Raw genomic sequence first — 16,621 nt, 5'->3', positions numbered from 1 at the left:
CACGTTCACAGCAAGAGGCTAGCTCAGTGTTGGTAGTGTGCTTTACCAGTACTCATGAGCCAAGCAGACCTATTATAACGACCAAATTGATTCAGACAATAATGACACCAAGGAACTTTTTCATCTCTTCCAGAAACCAGAAATTTTAAATCATTCAATTACCCCTACTAAAGAGGACTGTGTTAGAACGCAGAAGGCCTTTTCCGACAAACTTACATGCGCTCAAGATAAAATTCAGAGACAACTACACAACCAAACCCTTGAGACTAATTCCTCTATAGCACAAGAGGTAAAACCGAATCATTTGATTAATCATATTGAATCACAAAAGGAGGAGCTAAAATCAATCCATACTGGTTTCAAATTTCCTGAAATCACAGTCACTGAGGTTGGAAATACCATGAGAGCCATGAACCCCACCAGCTGCCCAGGGGACCTCATCCCGTCCAAAATTATACTAAACCATCAGAGAATTTTTGCACCTTTTCTGTGCAGATTTGTAAACGCCTCCTTCAGGCATTGCACAGTTCCACAAGCCATTAAAACAGTGGCAGTTACCCCTCTTCTAAAAAAAACCGGCCTGGACCCCAAGGATGCCACCAACTATCGACCTATTACCAACACCCTCTTTTCTTGAAATTGGTAGACAAGGTCGCCACTACACAACTTCAATCACACATTGAAAATACTGGCAGGCTGCATGAGAGGCAATTGGGTTTTCGCCGCTTCCATGGCACAGAAAGCGCCTTGGTTGATCTTCAGACCCACATGCTGTCTCTAATTGAGAAATGTAGATCAGGCCTGTTAATATTACTAGACCTCAGTGCTGCTTTTGATCTCTTGGATCATAAGATCTTACTCCACAGACTGCTCGATACCGGCGGCTTGGCCACCGAGACCGTAAACTGGGTTAGATCCTTTTTGGAGAGTAGAAGATCCAGGGTACATTGGGGTGGGGCTTTCTCGGAAGTAGAAACCATCCTATGTGGTATCCCGCAGGGAGCATGTTTGTCACCCCTGCTTTTCAATATCTATATTGTTCCTCTCTGTAGAGAACTGGAGAAGCTGGGATATTTCTTCACAAACTATGCAGACGACTTCCAGCTGTCAATGGAACTATCAGGAGACCATCAAGCAGACCAACTCAAACTAAATGAGGTATATAGTGTGATAAAAGATTGGATGACCACAAACTGGCTATGCCTGAATGCAGGAAAGACGGAACTCATGATTTATGGGTCCAAAAAATCTAGAGAGGCATTAGCCTCGGTTTTCTCTGGCTTCCTGGTTGACGACAGTCTCATTAAAGTCGTTGACAAGGTGAAGACACTAGGTGCATTCATGGAGGCTTCCCTGGATGCAGGTGCACATGTAGATGCCATTGAAAAAAATACTCAATATCATCTGCGAGTATTGAGGCAGGTCGCCCCTCTCATTTCTAAAAAAAACCGAGCCAAGTTAGTCAGAGCTGTGATTTTACCACGCCTGGACTAGTGTAACGCTCTGTTGGGGGGGGGGGGGGCTGGGGGGGGGGCTAGTAGAGAGGACATCCACAGACTGCAGAAAATTCAAAATGCCTCTGTGCGTATAATCTACGGTATGAAAAGGCATGGACCCACCTCCGATGCAAGAAGGGAGTTACACTGGCTTCCAATATCAGCCAGGATCTCCTTCAAAATGCTAACCCTGGGTCACAAATGCATCTATGGGACAGCCCCAAACTATTTAAAGGACAAAATCTCGGCTTACCAACCTGCAAGAAACCTTCGCTCCACATATACTCTATGTCTGCAGGTGACAAGGACAAAGAGAGCCCGTGGAAATGGACGCTCTTTCCTTGTGCGTGGAAATGGACGCTCTTTCCTTGTGCTCGTGGCTAAGGCCTGGAACAACCTACCACTGGGGCTCCGAGCAGAAAGCAATCATCTGGCGTTTCGGAAGCTCCTAAAGACAGAACTGTTCATCTAACTCTATCTTCGGTTATCCTCACTGACCTTTCCTGCTTGTGATGGAGCGCTTAGACGCCTTAGGGCTTTAGCGCTATAGAAATGTTATAACATAACATAACATGAGATAGCCTACAAAACAATGTTTTCATATGAAAAAGTGGCACAAGAACTGACTTCCAAAAACAGGAGGGCAAATGTCCAAATGTTGCCATCTATAGAACTAGAAAAGATGCAGCCATGTCTTTTAAATAATCTGTTCAGAGATGACCAAAAGAAGATCTTGGGGAAGAAAGGATGCCGCTTTCAATAGCTTGCCTTTTTTAATACATCTTATTTTTCCCACAAAGAGTTACGTCCAGGCTGCATCTTCTTCAGGCATATCCAAGCGGCACCCCAGACTGTTCATGTTCTCCATACTGAAGGCAGACCACAGCCTTTGACAGACACATCTCAGTAGAATCAATAGGGATAAATGTAGTAGGTGAAATTCCATGGACTCATCTGCACAAATATTTTTAGATGCATCTGGAGCTGCTGATTACGTTTCTATTTGGAATGTCTACGGAAGGGTGGACAACACTTTCGTAAGAGATAGTGGTACCTTACTGGAACTCTATGGATTTAATTTGGCATTTACACTTCGTGGTGAGATAAGCTGGAATGGGAGATAGTCACAATGGCCATGATGAATGGAAGTGTTTTATAATGGCGCTATCCCATAGGAAAACGTTCTGTGAATCAGGGCCTGTATATCTAGATAACAAAGTGTTAGTAGGACCGGTGAAAAGAGACTGTGCAGGGGATATCATGGCTCAGAGAATGCTGAAGAAACGTGTGCAGTGCATGACACTGAACAAAGCATTCAAGGGAACCACATTCTGGGAAGGGGTAACAATATTGTGGGCGCCTTATTTGGCTTGCATTGGAGGAGGTTGCATGGGTTTTGTACCGGAGATAGACACTCATCTGTTAGGGATGCTTAGCAAGATGCAAAAATTGATGTCAATATGCAAGAGCATGGCTTACATGGAGGAGTCAGTGGAGGTTGGGTCTTACTTGACAATAAGGAGTATTTTGAAAGGATGTGTTTGCAACATGGAGGAGAGGAAATAGTCAATTATCTGATTTCAGAAAGTGATGACCCGGGTGATGATTGACGGGGAGCAGTGGCGGATATGTTTCTTTGTTAAACTGTTTCCGAGTTACAGGCGGTCAGAAGAAGAAATGACCAAGAGAATATTGAAGGGTTTTATGAGTGAAGTAAGGAGACGATAAAAAGTGTGCCCCAAAGAAAGAGAGGAAAACATCTGGGGCATCATCATGAATTTCTGAGACTTTATACCAGAGTTGGTGTTCAGGATGTGCTAGTGGGCACAATAAAAGAGCTAGCAGACTTGCTGCAGAGCAGAAACACTCATCTGCATGCGGTGTATAGAGCACCTCATAGCGATAAGGCAGTGATCCAGGAGCCAGGCTGCTCAAGGTCTGAAATGTGTATGAGCGGCTCAGTCTAATACTTTAGAGGATGCTGGGGGTAGAAGTTTGACATGTTAGTTGATGTTCTGCAAAGTACGAGAAGCAATGACGCCACACAATTTCAATAGGAGTCAGCCACCAATGACTCGCATTATTCAGGCCTTTCTCACACAATAGTTTCTGCCATCTTTCGAAGCACGCTGTCCATACACCTCAGTGCAGAATGAATATTCAGCTTCAGTGTTCAGTAATGGTAGTCACTCTGCATCCAGCGGAAACAGTCGCAGTATTTTTGAGAGTTGTGCTTGTCTCGCAGTTAGGGCAAAGTTTTGCGGGTCCATGGATTTTATGAGTTTACATTTGTGTTCCCAACACCGCCATATAGTGTATTCCGAACCTAAGATTGTTGTCCCAAAACAGATATTATGTTGCACAGTTTCGTATCCTTTGTGACTTTGGAAGTAGTCATCCAGGTTACAGATAAAATGCCCAATGGGCATTAAATAACATTAAAGGGTCAGTCTGTAGATGTTCCACTTTCGGCCCCAAAACCCAGATTGAACCCCTCTCATCCTGCTCCACTCCAATCATCTTGCTCTGCGCTTTGCTAAAACAGGGTGTACCCAGGGTCGGACTGGGCCATAACATTGTCACATGCACCAATGAAAAAGTGGCCCACAGTTTCAAATGGCTATTAATTCCTTTTGTGCCACTGTTTGAATAGTAACCAAGTGTGAGTTTTTTTTTGATAAAATGTTATACAAATTGTGCATTTTAAATAATATGTATTCAGCAACACTGGTCAAAACTACTAACTGCATAGTGAAGTACCTCATCAAACTGGCCCACATTGACCGAAAAAGTGGCCCACTTTGACCAAAAAAAACTGGCCCACACCAGCATTTTGTATTTTTCTTTCGGCCTTGGGCCTATTGCCCTGTAGGCCAGTCCGAGCCTGGGTGTACCCTGCGTTTCTGGAAATAGGGAGTCAGTAGCAGGTTTTGCTACATTTCCCTTCATATCGTTCGTGCCATAAATATGTATTTCCGCTCCTAGGAGGGAGAGCATTCCGAACAACTGGAGCAGAACCCTGAGCGCCAAGCATTCCTGCCTGCTCAACTGGCCGTATCAAAAGCTTAAGATTCGAGTCTGTCACAGGAGTCTCCAATTTTCTGCCGTCACGTGCAGCTTTTCAGGGTAGCCCAGGCCAGCTTCACAGGCACACGGGCAGCATGCACACGCAGGTATAATGATGTGACTTTTAAACACACTAGAAGAGAGCCTGTCACTGAATCTCTGGGCGAAAAACAAAGTGCATGTCGGGCTGCAAAAATCGGTGACCGGCACCAGTCAAATAACTCCACTGCAAGTTATCAGGCAGTGCCATGAACTGTGACTTGAGTTAGTTATTGCTTTCGCAAACTGGTCATTACCTATGTTAACAGCTGTTTTTAATAGGCAATTAAGTGTAAGTGTAGGTTTCACTGCGCCTGGAATGCAGCACTTCAGCATCCCCGCTTCAGACCGTCTTCAGAGCATCGCAGAAAGCTTGCTTGGATTGGCCGCGCGTAACTGCTTATTCTTGCAGAACAGCGTTTATATTGAATATTTTCAAGATGCATAAAATGTTATGCCTGACTAATATTCTACCAATGATGAGTGAGACGTAGTGGAGTAGTTGGCAAAGTATGCACTTCAAAATGTCCCCTGTAGTTTAGAGATAGGGAAGAAGCATAACTAGTGCTCCAATGTGTGCTAAAGTCAAGGATTCAGACATTAAGCGGGAAAATGACTGCATCTGCATGATTTTGCATGACTTTTTGGCCACATGGAAGGGAAGAACCCGCAAGAACCAAGACCAACGTCTTGTCTGCAGCTTGATGATCATTGCATTAGATAATTCACAAAAAGTGCCTGTCCTTTAGTTGGCTTTGTGTGATTTCAGGCCAGTAAGATAGCTCGACGAGTTCTGCCTCTTTCCCATACGTTGACATTTAGCCCCCAGGATAAAAGTTAATATCTTAGCATGGCTGACTCGCATCTTCATCGTTGCTTGGTTAATACATTCCGATGATTACATTGGATAATACTAACACATATCACTACAATTTTAGAATGTGTGTGGAATTCGATAGGAAGTGCTACATTACAAACATGGTCTCATTCGCCTGGAAGCTGTGCTCTCTAGCAGCAAGATGACAGATGTTCTCTTTACATGTATTTGAAAGCAAGTTTCCTTATGAAAAATAGACATCTGCTTTACATACATTTGTGATTTTATGAAAGTGCTAACCTGGAATCATCTGCACATTGCCAATTTGGGAAAATTCATGTTGTGGCTGGATTCACGCTTCTCGGATTGGGCTAATAAATGCCCAGAGATACTAGAAAACGTTGCCTTTCAAATAGTTTCTATTGGTAAGGCTGATCATTTTTCAAGACTTGTTTTCAGGGTGGACTGGCCTACATGGAGCTCTGAAGCATTCCAGGTGGGACCATGCCTCTTTTCGGTAAGTAGCAGGGTTCTCTGCTTATCTTTCCTCCTTGTTAATCTCTCCACAACCACCACATCCCTTGGAAGTACAGAATTTGTCATAAAGTTTCCAGTATGCTACTCTTAACAAATGTTACATGCCACTTGTATTTAACCACTTTTTATTCCTTATATGGGGGCAAATGTACCTTAAAATTCACTGTTTAGACCCATCACTTTTCCAAATGTCCTTGTGGGAGGAACCCCTTGTAAACCCTACTTGGAAGGGTTGACCTTGCTCAGGTGGTCTAGCAGGGGTTTGATGAGCATTTCCAAGGCAACATTGTGGTCCCAGTCCACACCTGCTTTGTTTTCTTTGGAGCACCTACTCCCTTCACATTTACCTATGGCTATTTAAAATGTTTATCGACTACTTTTGGCATTGTACTTTTTAGGTTATTACATTTTCACATTTCCTTCAACAGAGAGTGTGGTTTTTAGAACTCCCCTACTCCAAAGCAATGAGAGCTCCTGTGATGAGAATTCTGTTAACGCTGTTAGTTATGTAAACATGTCTACCCATACTCCATAAAAGGTGTGCAACATGTTCCAGACAGTACAACACAAATTTTATTTCAGTAATGTTAATCTTCATGCGCTTGGTTGTCCATTTCCCAATTCCCTATCTCCTGGCAGTCCATTTTCTTGTGTGATGGCTTATTAACTCACTGGTTTCATTGAATTACTTAGCTTAGGGCAGGTCGGTAACATTCCAAGGTTGTCTGATCGTGGTCAAAGCCCTGAGAAGATGTATGCTTTGGGTGACCAGATTTTGAAAATAAAAAACTGGGAGAGGCCAAACACATAAAAGTAGGACTAGAACCCCAAGCCCATTCAAAATCCCCACCTCTGTCGCCCCCCCTTCTTCATGGGATAAAACATTAACATAAATAGCCCCTGCACTTATATAAACTGCAGGGTTGCACAATTATACCTCACTAGTGCTTTGAGGAGTTTTTACTTTGATTGTTGTTACAGGGTTTGCCACGCTTGTTTTTTAACCTATCTCTTTGCTGCACTCAGTAAATTACATATGGCAATTACCAAAAAGATTGAGGGTTCGAGGCTACCCTGGGGTGAAGATGGGGAATCAAGCTGTTTATTATTTAAAATGTCAGCTTAAATCGTTGCATTTCTGCAGCAGGCACCCTCCTTAAAAAAAAACCCCTCTCGGCACGGGTGGAAGAGAGCCTAATTCCCAGACCGTCCCGGCAAAACAACGACGTCTGTTCACCCTATGTATGCTACACCAGGAGCACCAAGAACTAGGTACGTGCGTATAATGAGCTGCAATCCACCTGCATATGCTAAGCATAATAGAGAACAGTACTCCCAACTAGGTCCCCAAGAAAACACACAGCATAGCACAGTCCACATTTATTTACAACAAAGTACAAATTATCCCTCAAATGTCATATTAATCGTACAAGTAAACATCATATTTGGTAAAAAAAACAATATAATCATTAACAATCTAATTAGTCCTGAAATTCCTACAGGGTGATTTAGCTTACTATCAACAGACCCGCTGTGAAATCTGGCAAGAAGAAAATGTGATTTATTCTACATGGAACGGTGTCCTTTCCTTTGGTATCTTTTTCTGTTCTCCCCGTTGCACATGTTGGGGACGATCCGCACAGGGAAGTCATTTCACCAAATTGCCTGGGGTAGCGGAAGTGACATCACACGCCCTTGACCTCTGATGAAATCACAGGAAGTGATGTCACTTGACTCCACCCCGAAGTGACATCACAGGAAGCGATGGAACACGACTTTTCGCCCCTTCACAAAACAGGAAGTAGTATGATTATGATATCACTATAATGTGATATACATACATTTCATACAAGAATGGATCACCATGTGGATAGGTCATTTCGGTGTGTATAGGCACATATTACCAAATTACTGTGAATGAAAGCAGATGTCTAAGGCCAAACGATAATGATGTGTTATTATATAATACCCTCGCTTATGTGCTTTATATAGAACAAATATACATGCAATGTCACCCAACCTGTGTTGGTACTCATTTATCAACCTCAGAAGGATGAGAGGCTGAGTTGAGGTGTTTAAGAACAGACCAAATTAGCGACTCACCTCCTGAAGTGTGCCTGAAAAACAGTTAATGAGTTTAGCAATTATTGTATAGAATTCCAGAAAGACAAATTATTTATTATTCCTATTCTTTCTTATTTAGTGTAACTGCTCAAAGTGTTACACTTGTAGAACCCCCTGTTGTTTTTATGAGGGCCGAGCAAGAAAGCCAGACACTCCAGAAAAAAAGAGCCACAGCCCAGGAGCTTACATTAAAAAAATAAAATAATATATAAATATATATATATTTTTCTTTTTTCTTTCTTTTAGGGGTAGCCAGGGAGACCACAGGGGTAGCAAGGGAGACCTCAGTGGTCGCATCTGTGACCCCAAATGACATCCCTTGATCCGCAACTCGTGTTCTTCATTCCTTTCTAGGTTGCAAACATCCATCCGCCTGTGTGGCCCCCCGACTGGGCTGTCATTTGCAATTGAGTGCCACCAGTAAGCATACCACGGAGCAGGTATCATAACAGTAACATACAATATACATTGTATTTAGGCCCATACAGCAATCTACCTGCCAACTGTTTATGCCACACTACTAGCACGCCAACCAACTTCAGTGTAACATACAGTCCAAAATGTGACATATTCTTCTAGAACCTCCCTAAATGCCCCCTTTTATGGTGGGAAGGTGGCAAAACAACAACTCTTCTTTCCCCCTCATGGGATGTGGGAACCCTGCAAAAGGGGTAGGTCTGGTAAGCATGCCTCCATTGAAGCTCCCAAACTCCCGCTGCCCCAAGACCTCATCTCAGACCCCATTTCTGGCGTAGGGTTCAGCTCCCGTATGCCTAACAGAGCTGCCCCCCAGACAAGGGTGCACTTCTGCATTTTCCCTTTGTTCGCAGTAGCTTTGTGGCCTAGAAACACCAGACCATATTATCTTCAATAAGCAGTCATCCTCGAGCCCTGATAGCCTCTGGGTCTAGCTAACACCATTTGACTCACGGTTTCCTTTTCCCAAAGTGCACAAACTGTTTTGTGGACTACTTCTCTATCTACTTTGGAAGGCATGGCACTACAGAATTTGCTGACTCAAAATGCATTTGATGAAAGGCTGCATTATTGAAGGCAGTTCTACATCTGCAACGCTTCTACCTGCCATTTTATTCTTGCAGCTTTTACCAACATCTCTAAATTAATCAACTTTAATACATCATTCTTCCTTTTCCCTACCACATACCCTATTTAATTCCCCTTCCTTGTATGTATGTTGCCCCTTTTCGAGATTCTCTCCTAGCATTGTCCCTTTTTCCATCTTATGTCCCCCTTTTCCCATCTTTTTTTCTCCCTTTTTAAAGCCTCAGTTTTCTATCACTTTTCTTCCATTCCTCTTTGGTGTACTGCCAGTGTGAGGATCAGGTACACTTACTTCCTTTCCATTTTTGCACCGTACCTAGAATTCTCAAACCGTAGTTCCCTTAACCATCACAACTTTACCTTTTCTTTCTTTCAAAACGCACATTATTTTTAATAAAGTATAATAACATTGATCAGTAAGAAATAAGTAACCATACTAAACAAGACATTACACAGTTAAAACAGTTTCTATTATTTGTTCTCACAATTTAGCGGGCTGGGAGGGTCTTTGCTGCCACGATTTCAGAGGGGAAAAGCGAATTGAAGCCATACCACGGGCAGTTTCTCCCTTACCGGCACTGGCCTCCAATCCAATCAGGGGGTTAAGCTCCCATCAAATATGGTAGTTGCAACATGTGTAAGCAGACCTATAATACAAAAACTAATGATCTTGGCCTTACTAAACCTTGGCTACAGTATGACCTGACTAATTACAATACGAGTAATGTCTTGTATACGCTGGTATGTCCATGTGGCTCAAGATATATTGGAAAAACCAAGCGCACATGTACAAATCTGTATGATTGAACATCCAAGCTGTCTTAAAAATTCAGTAGTGAATGTCATTGGTGCACCATTTTACAGAAAGTAAGCATGGTTTTGACGAGTTCCGATGGGTTATACAAATGAAGATCAGAGATCAAAACCAGGAACAGGCTGATCACAGATTGTTGAAGATGGAACGGCGCTTAATTCTTAAATTACAAAGGCATGTGACTTTCTTAAATGAATGCATTGAATGGCACAATGTATAAGATGAATGATATCTATCTATGCATGTTCAGTATTTGCTTGTTTCATTCTTGACAACAACATTTTCAACAAGGCGATATAATTGCCAGGTGGGCAAAATTTACAAATATCAAACACAGGTTTAATTGATTGGGTGGCCTGTGTATATGGTTTATTGATCTAGCATTTCAACTGTATATTGCCTTTCAAATTATTCCGGGGAATTGGGTCTTAGAGCTACCATTTTGACAATCATGAATATGGAAGGTTTATGTGTAGATTGTACATCCTCCATGGTTCGCTGTCCCTGTCCTAATGTTACTCCTTTCCCTGGGGGACTGAGAAATCAGGTTGTGATTGGGATGTGTGCCAGGAAGTTAGCGGTGCCACTCTAGACGTTGCCACAGGATTTTTTGACTAACCGCGTGTTGAGTTATGGACTTGTTTGAATCTCTATCAGTGGTGTTTCAATTGGGTTCACCTTTGTTCGATTTTGTTTTGCCTTAATTTAAAGCCCACTGAGTGCCCGACATCAACGCTTTGCTGGGCTGTGTAGTTTTTTCTTCAGCTTGGTGGCATTTCGGCCGGCACTGATTGTGCAATTGGTCAGCATTGTCCGGGGCCCACGTAATGCGTCTGCAAGGATCACTTGAGTTCCCACACATGATTAATTTCAAGCCATTGGCTAAACTATATGAAGCTTGGCGGGTGGACCACTGCCGAGCACAGGGATCAATTCGCAAATCTGTAATATGGTGACTATGTGCCATTTGGAGGTAAGGGAACCCTGAATTTTCCAATTTGGTCTCATTATCTGCAGTTGCCTTGTTTTTCTGATTTGGTTTTCATGTGTTTGATTCTTTCGGCCTATGAGCATACCGGGTGTCCCCTTTATTAGAACGTTGGTGCATACACTGGTGTTCAGCATTTTTCAAGCTTGCTTTTATTTATATACAGTGAGCTCATGGATGAATATTTTCTCAATGTATGTACAGTATTTTCCTAGATGCTGATTGTTGAGCACAGGAACAACCAAGTGATATGAGTTGGGCTGGACAATATGAACCAGAAGTGTGATGTGGTCCTGTATTTTCATTTAGATTTTCCAAGCGATTGTTTAATGCAAGGCACGTGAAGTATTTGGGGTATAGTATTTACACCCTGGGCTCAGTTTTTTCACCTGGAGGTGGGTTCTGCATCTACTCCTTTTGCCCCTTTTATCGGAATTACCCTGGTTTGGGCTTTGGCAGTGGCACTGCTGTCCTGTGTCTGCACACCTTGGGCGCTTTATTAAATCTTGCCTGTGTAGGCTTGCATACATGCAATGTGTACCGAAGTCTTTAGAATTTGGTATAGGGGCATTTGTCTGTCCCCCCCTTTTTTAATGGTAAACAGTTTCCCCTTGATTTGCTCAAACAGATATCTTAGGTCCTGGTGTACCTACTGCTTGTGCACAACATCCTCCTATCATGGAACTTATGACAGGGAGACATTGTACACAACAACAGAAGAACAGAAAAATACAAAGCTCACCACTAAGACTGTGAACATTTTCTAAACCCAAGATCGCAACACATCCCAGAACCATGAACTCAAATTCCAGTTTCCCTCTGGGCCATGTACTTCAGTGCTTAGAGTATGTAAATTCTGAATCGTCTTAAATATGGTGTGGGTGTAGTCGGGTACAAAAACACACATGCAGATCCCACCATTTTGCATACCCCACCACGCTCTGCCAAAATGATATCTAACACCATTCTGTTTTGGAGGGCTACTACTCTAATTTCCTTTTGCTCAAGCGTCATGTTATACAAAATATCAGTGGTCCTATTGATGGTTTTCTCTAATACCCTTGCTAATCTTCTAAATCCTCAGACTTCATTTCTCAGACTTCCTTTTCTGACCCCAGAATGGCACAAAGGACTTTGCAACATCACCCAGAACCTGGCAAGGAGTATCACCATTCTCATCCCGCCTTAGATGAGCTCTAGAAACTTCAGTGGTGGTGGCAACATTTACTGCTGGCAACAGTATACCCAAGTAACAAGTATCCTGCGAATCTCTGGGTAACCAAGGATAGGCCTCATTATCACAGCAAAGTAAAAGGGATCTCCTACATATAAAGGTCTGTCCTCACTGGTAGATTTGCAATACTAATACAACCCTCAAATGTACCCATTGGCTGAGAACCTTATCTTTGTATAAAGAATGGAACAGTTTCTGGACTGTGGTTGATAGTATAGGAAGGAATATAGGTCAGTAAATTGACCTCTAAACTGTGTATTCCCACCTCTGGCTCCTCTAGCGATCTTCTGCAACAGTACCCTAGTTTTCAAGCCTCCCTTCATCTGTTCCACTCTTTCTTTCTCTGAATTAACTCTATTTTCACAAACTGAGCCATATGTAACACTTCAGATTGTGACTTTGCTTGCTAAGCGCTTTCCGAAGTCAATCTGGGATTGAATTTCAGGCAACAAACTATGCACAAACTTGTCTACAAATTGCCTTTTCCATGACTCTGTACTTAAATCTTGACCACTAAAGTCTGAAAATACTTGTTCAAACCTGTTAAAGCATATATCATTCTTTTCTCATGAACCAGAGTTTTTAATTTAGCTACTATTCTGTCTGTCAACATTAATATCATCTGTGGTAGTTTCTCACCAGCATTCCTTTCCCCATCTGTTTGCACCAAGTTAACTCATGTATCACCCATCCCTGCCTGATCATCTACAGTTCTAATCTGCTTCCATAAATCAGCAGGAAGGATCGTGGGAAACAGAAAATCTATATCACTGAGCTTGAAAACTGATGGATGCAAGTCATATTCAATTTATTTATAAAATCCTGTTGGATTCTTCCTAATATCAGGAATTGGGACATTTCTGTCTAGAAAATGGGACATGGACAAACTGTGAGACATAGTGTGCTTCAATAGTGGTGGCTGCTGTGCCTGTTGCAGCATTAGCTGGAATTTCTACTTTAGGAACAAATGTCGAAGGAACCTCCCTCATCGGCAATTGTAAAGTAGGCAATTCTGAATCCATATGAAGCAACAAAGCTAAAACAAGTGACAAAGTAGTCAAAGCAGTATCAGGCGAAAATGCTTTTTTTATAAATGACCATCAAATCTGCGGGACAACAAGCCTTTCTCTTCATAAACTCATCTTGTAAATACTCTACCATCACCTGTAACACTTTCCTTTGCATTGCTGGAGCATAATGACTAAACATGTCATGGACTTCAATGGGAGAAATTGAAACATCCGAAATCCATCTAAGAGTGTCTCTTGTGCAAATACGCGTTTCATCACTCATTGGTTTGAATGAAGGACGAAATCGTTTCTGCACATATGAGGCTTCCAGTCTGTTACCATCTAATTCATTCTGTAACCGATCGAGCTCCCTTTTAAACTCAAATACGTTCTCCACATGCACATGTACATTCTCTGCAGTGTCCTTGAGCGGGAAGGGACATTCAAATTCCCCAACCCCTGTGGGCCATTCATGTCCATCAAATCACTCCAAATATCAGCTAAATGCCTTCCAATCACCTCTATCAAAATAGTTTGTTCGAGAATTTTTTCTTGGACATAAATTGCTACTAAATCAGCTGATTCTTCACCTTCTTCTATATATTTCTTAGTGCATGTATACAATTCTCTTTTTCTAGCTTTTGATATTGTGCTACGAGTTACTATTCTTGAATCAGCTCCCGCCCCTTCAATCACTACAAGCGGAGCAGAACCATTTGGAATAGAAAGTTCAGGCAAATCTTGTTCAATAGGTATTGGAGACACTACCGCTGGCGGTGGAGACAGATTTAAGGGAATGGTAACTATCAGTAAGGGTGGAGGTGCAGGAGGAGGAGCAAAAACAGGAAGAGGAGCAACAGCAGGAAGAGGAGGAACAACATCAGGAGGAGGAGGGACAACAGCAGGAGGAAGCTCAACAACGGGAGGAGGCACATAAGGAGGAGGTGCAGTGGGAACATTTCTACATTCATTTAATAGCTTATTAATCAGTTCATCTGAGGTATGAAAATCCTGAGATGGATATATTTTCTGTATTACAAGTTGAAAAGCCCTATCCATACTTCTAATAGATTCTGACTGTTTCTGTTGATCATACAATAATGCTTTTTCAGTATTTGACATGTGTCTACGTGTGTGTTTTTCTTTACTCTTAAATTGCTGCATAGCTTCCTTTCTCCAATCTTTAATTACATCAAATGCTGCCGGTCTAGCCTTTTTCTTCAACAATATAGACTCTAAATACTATGTGTGCAATTTCAAAACTACCATGAACTGGCCACTGAAGTTCAGAAGCATGTCTAGTTTGTCTACAATACTATTTAGACTGTACTTACAGAACATTAAACAAGCGGCGACCCAATGGGTGGCGCGGTTGGCCTTGTCCCAAAGATTATCTATCTCTGTGGAATAATCCCCTGCAACAGGATGACAATTTCCCATGCATATCAGATCACTGGTGTTTCCTGGCGTCATTTGTATTCGCGAACACAAAACTGCAACCAATAACAGGATTTATAGGAATCGGGGCATGACTCACCTGATTTCAAATCTAAGGAGGTCCGATCGGATTACAAAGGATCGTCGTGGTTGGCGATTTCAGCAAAAATACCCCCTCGATATTGAGACCCTAGTCATGATGTCCTCTCGAACTGCTTGCTCACCGTGCAGGGATCGGATCGTGCAGTACTGTCTGGGTGTCACGTCTCATACAAAGGGGCCCCTTTACTCTCCGATCCCAGTCCAGTAGCTGCGTCTCCTTGTTCAGCGAGGTGACATCAATCTTGAGGGTCCCTTTTTGGCCGCCATCTGAAAGACCAAAAGGAAATATCGAGGCTTAGTACCACCAAAATGAAATCCGACACTCGAGAGTGCAGATTTACAAGTATACTTTAATCACAACACCTCCTCACAGTTTGTACCAGCAGACACTGTGAGGGAAGATGTGCTGGACATCAGAAAGCATGCCTTATTTATACACAGTCCCAGTCATTGCCCAGCCCTTCTCCAAACTAGTAAGTTAAATAATGGGGTTCATGCCCAGTTCTCATGACAAATATGACAATATTGTTTTACACTTTTGACATGTTGTCTTGTCCTCAGAGATACAATGCTGGCAAACTTTGTTCTATTCAGCTGTGTAGATCGTTCCTTGTTATTGAGCTTCAAGTAAGTCCAGTTTCAAGAATCAAATTCAATGAGTGTCAGTTCCTTTCAGCTACAAGGTCTCTTTGCACAGAACAAACATTCTGCACTCTGCAGCCTTAATGTTGACATAGCTCAAAGTTCACTCTGCTCAGCTGCAGCCAAAAACACAGTTTACCATTTTAGGACAGAAAGCAGGAGTTAGACTCAAAATTGCGGATGGTTCGAAGATGGCGGCAAAGTCAACTTTAAGCTTAGGTTATTTTGAACTGGATTTTCAGTACAAATGTGGATGAGCCTAGGCCAATGTTCATAACCAGGCGGTTCTATGCAAAATAAAGTTTTACACGCAGTCGATGCTACTGAAGCCAGCTGTGGTCCTGTCCTGTTCGCCGACACCAGACACTGACGACTCAACACCTTTGCTGGGCCAAAGTTCTTCATTGACTCTTGCAGCAACAAACCATCGTTGTCGAGGTGCACCGCTCACCTCCCCTGTTGCAGGACGTTTTCAACGGATCGTCAACGAGCACCATAAGGACCGAAGTTGATTCCTCAACTACAATATTCACCTTTTCTTCATCTCGGAAGTTCGACGGCCCATGGATCCTGCCTGAAAGGGAGTGCACTCAAGAAGGGCCCATCGATCCCCTGACGAAGAACTCTACAACACAAGGTACATTTGGGTTGCAGAACTATAAAAGAAGACAAGACTCTAATAGACAATATATGGACTGGGCTTGTAGTGCATCTTCATAAGGTTGCCCAGGTGAGGGGATCTTCATACAGAACTGTGCCTGATGGTAGGGGCTCAGTATTCTGCCAATGTCTAACCAACTTGTCTTCTTCCTAAGTCTATTGTTGATGTTGTTTTGCTGTGTTGATTCATATGCTATTTGAACTGAGTACTGTTGATGCATTTTAATGGAATCAGAGTAATTGTGGTACCATCTAGAACTGTATATATTTACAATTTTAGAATTGTCAGAGCACAACGTGTATTATCGTGATTGTGTATATAACCTTGAACCTTATTTATATAAAGACTATGTTTTAAGTAACATAGTGTGTGGACATTCCTTTGTGGGTTCTTGGGGACTACAATGTACTGTTAAGGATTTAAATCAGGGGATACACACCTTAGTCTCAACCTAGGATGTAGCACTCAATTGATAAGACTTTCTCCTTATTTTATGTGGATTCAATTTGAGGTGGTACACAACTCGTATCACACCCCCTTTTTCAGATACCCTGGTCACTATGGACCATGAACAAGGCCGGTTGGTGAAATG

Source organism: Ambystoma mexicanum, chromosome 3q, assembly GCF_040938575.1.
Source record: "Ambystoma mexicanum isolate Mex_15411 chromosome 3q, UKY_AmexF1_1, whole genome shotgun sequence".
NCBI lineage: Eukaryota > Metazoa > Chordata > Amphibia > Caudata > Ambystomatidae > Ambystoma > Ambystoma mexicanum.
This window is presented reverse-complemented; position numbering follows the sequence as displayed.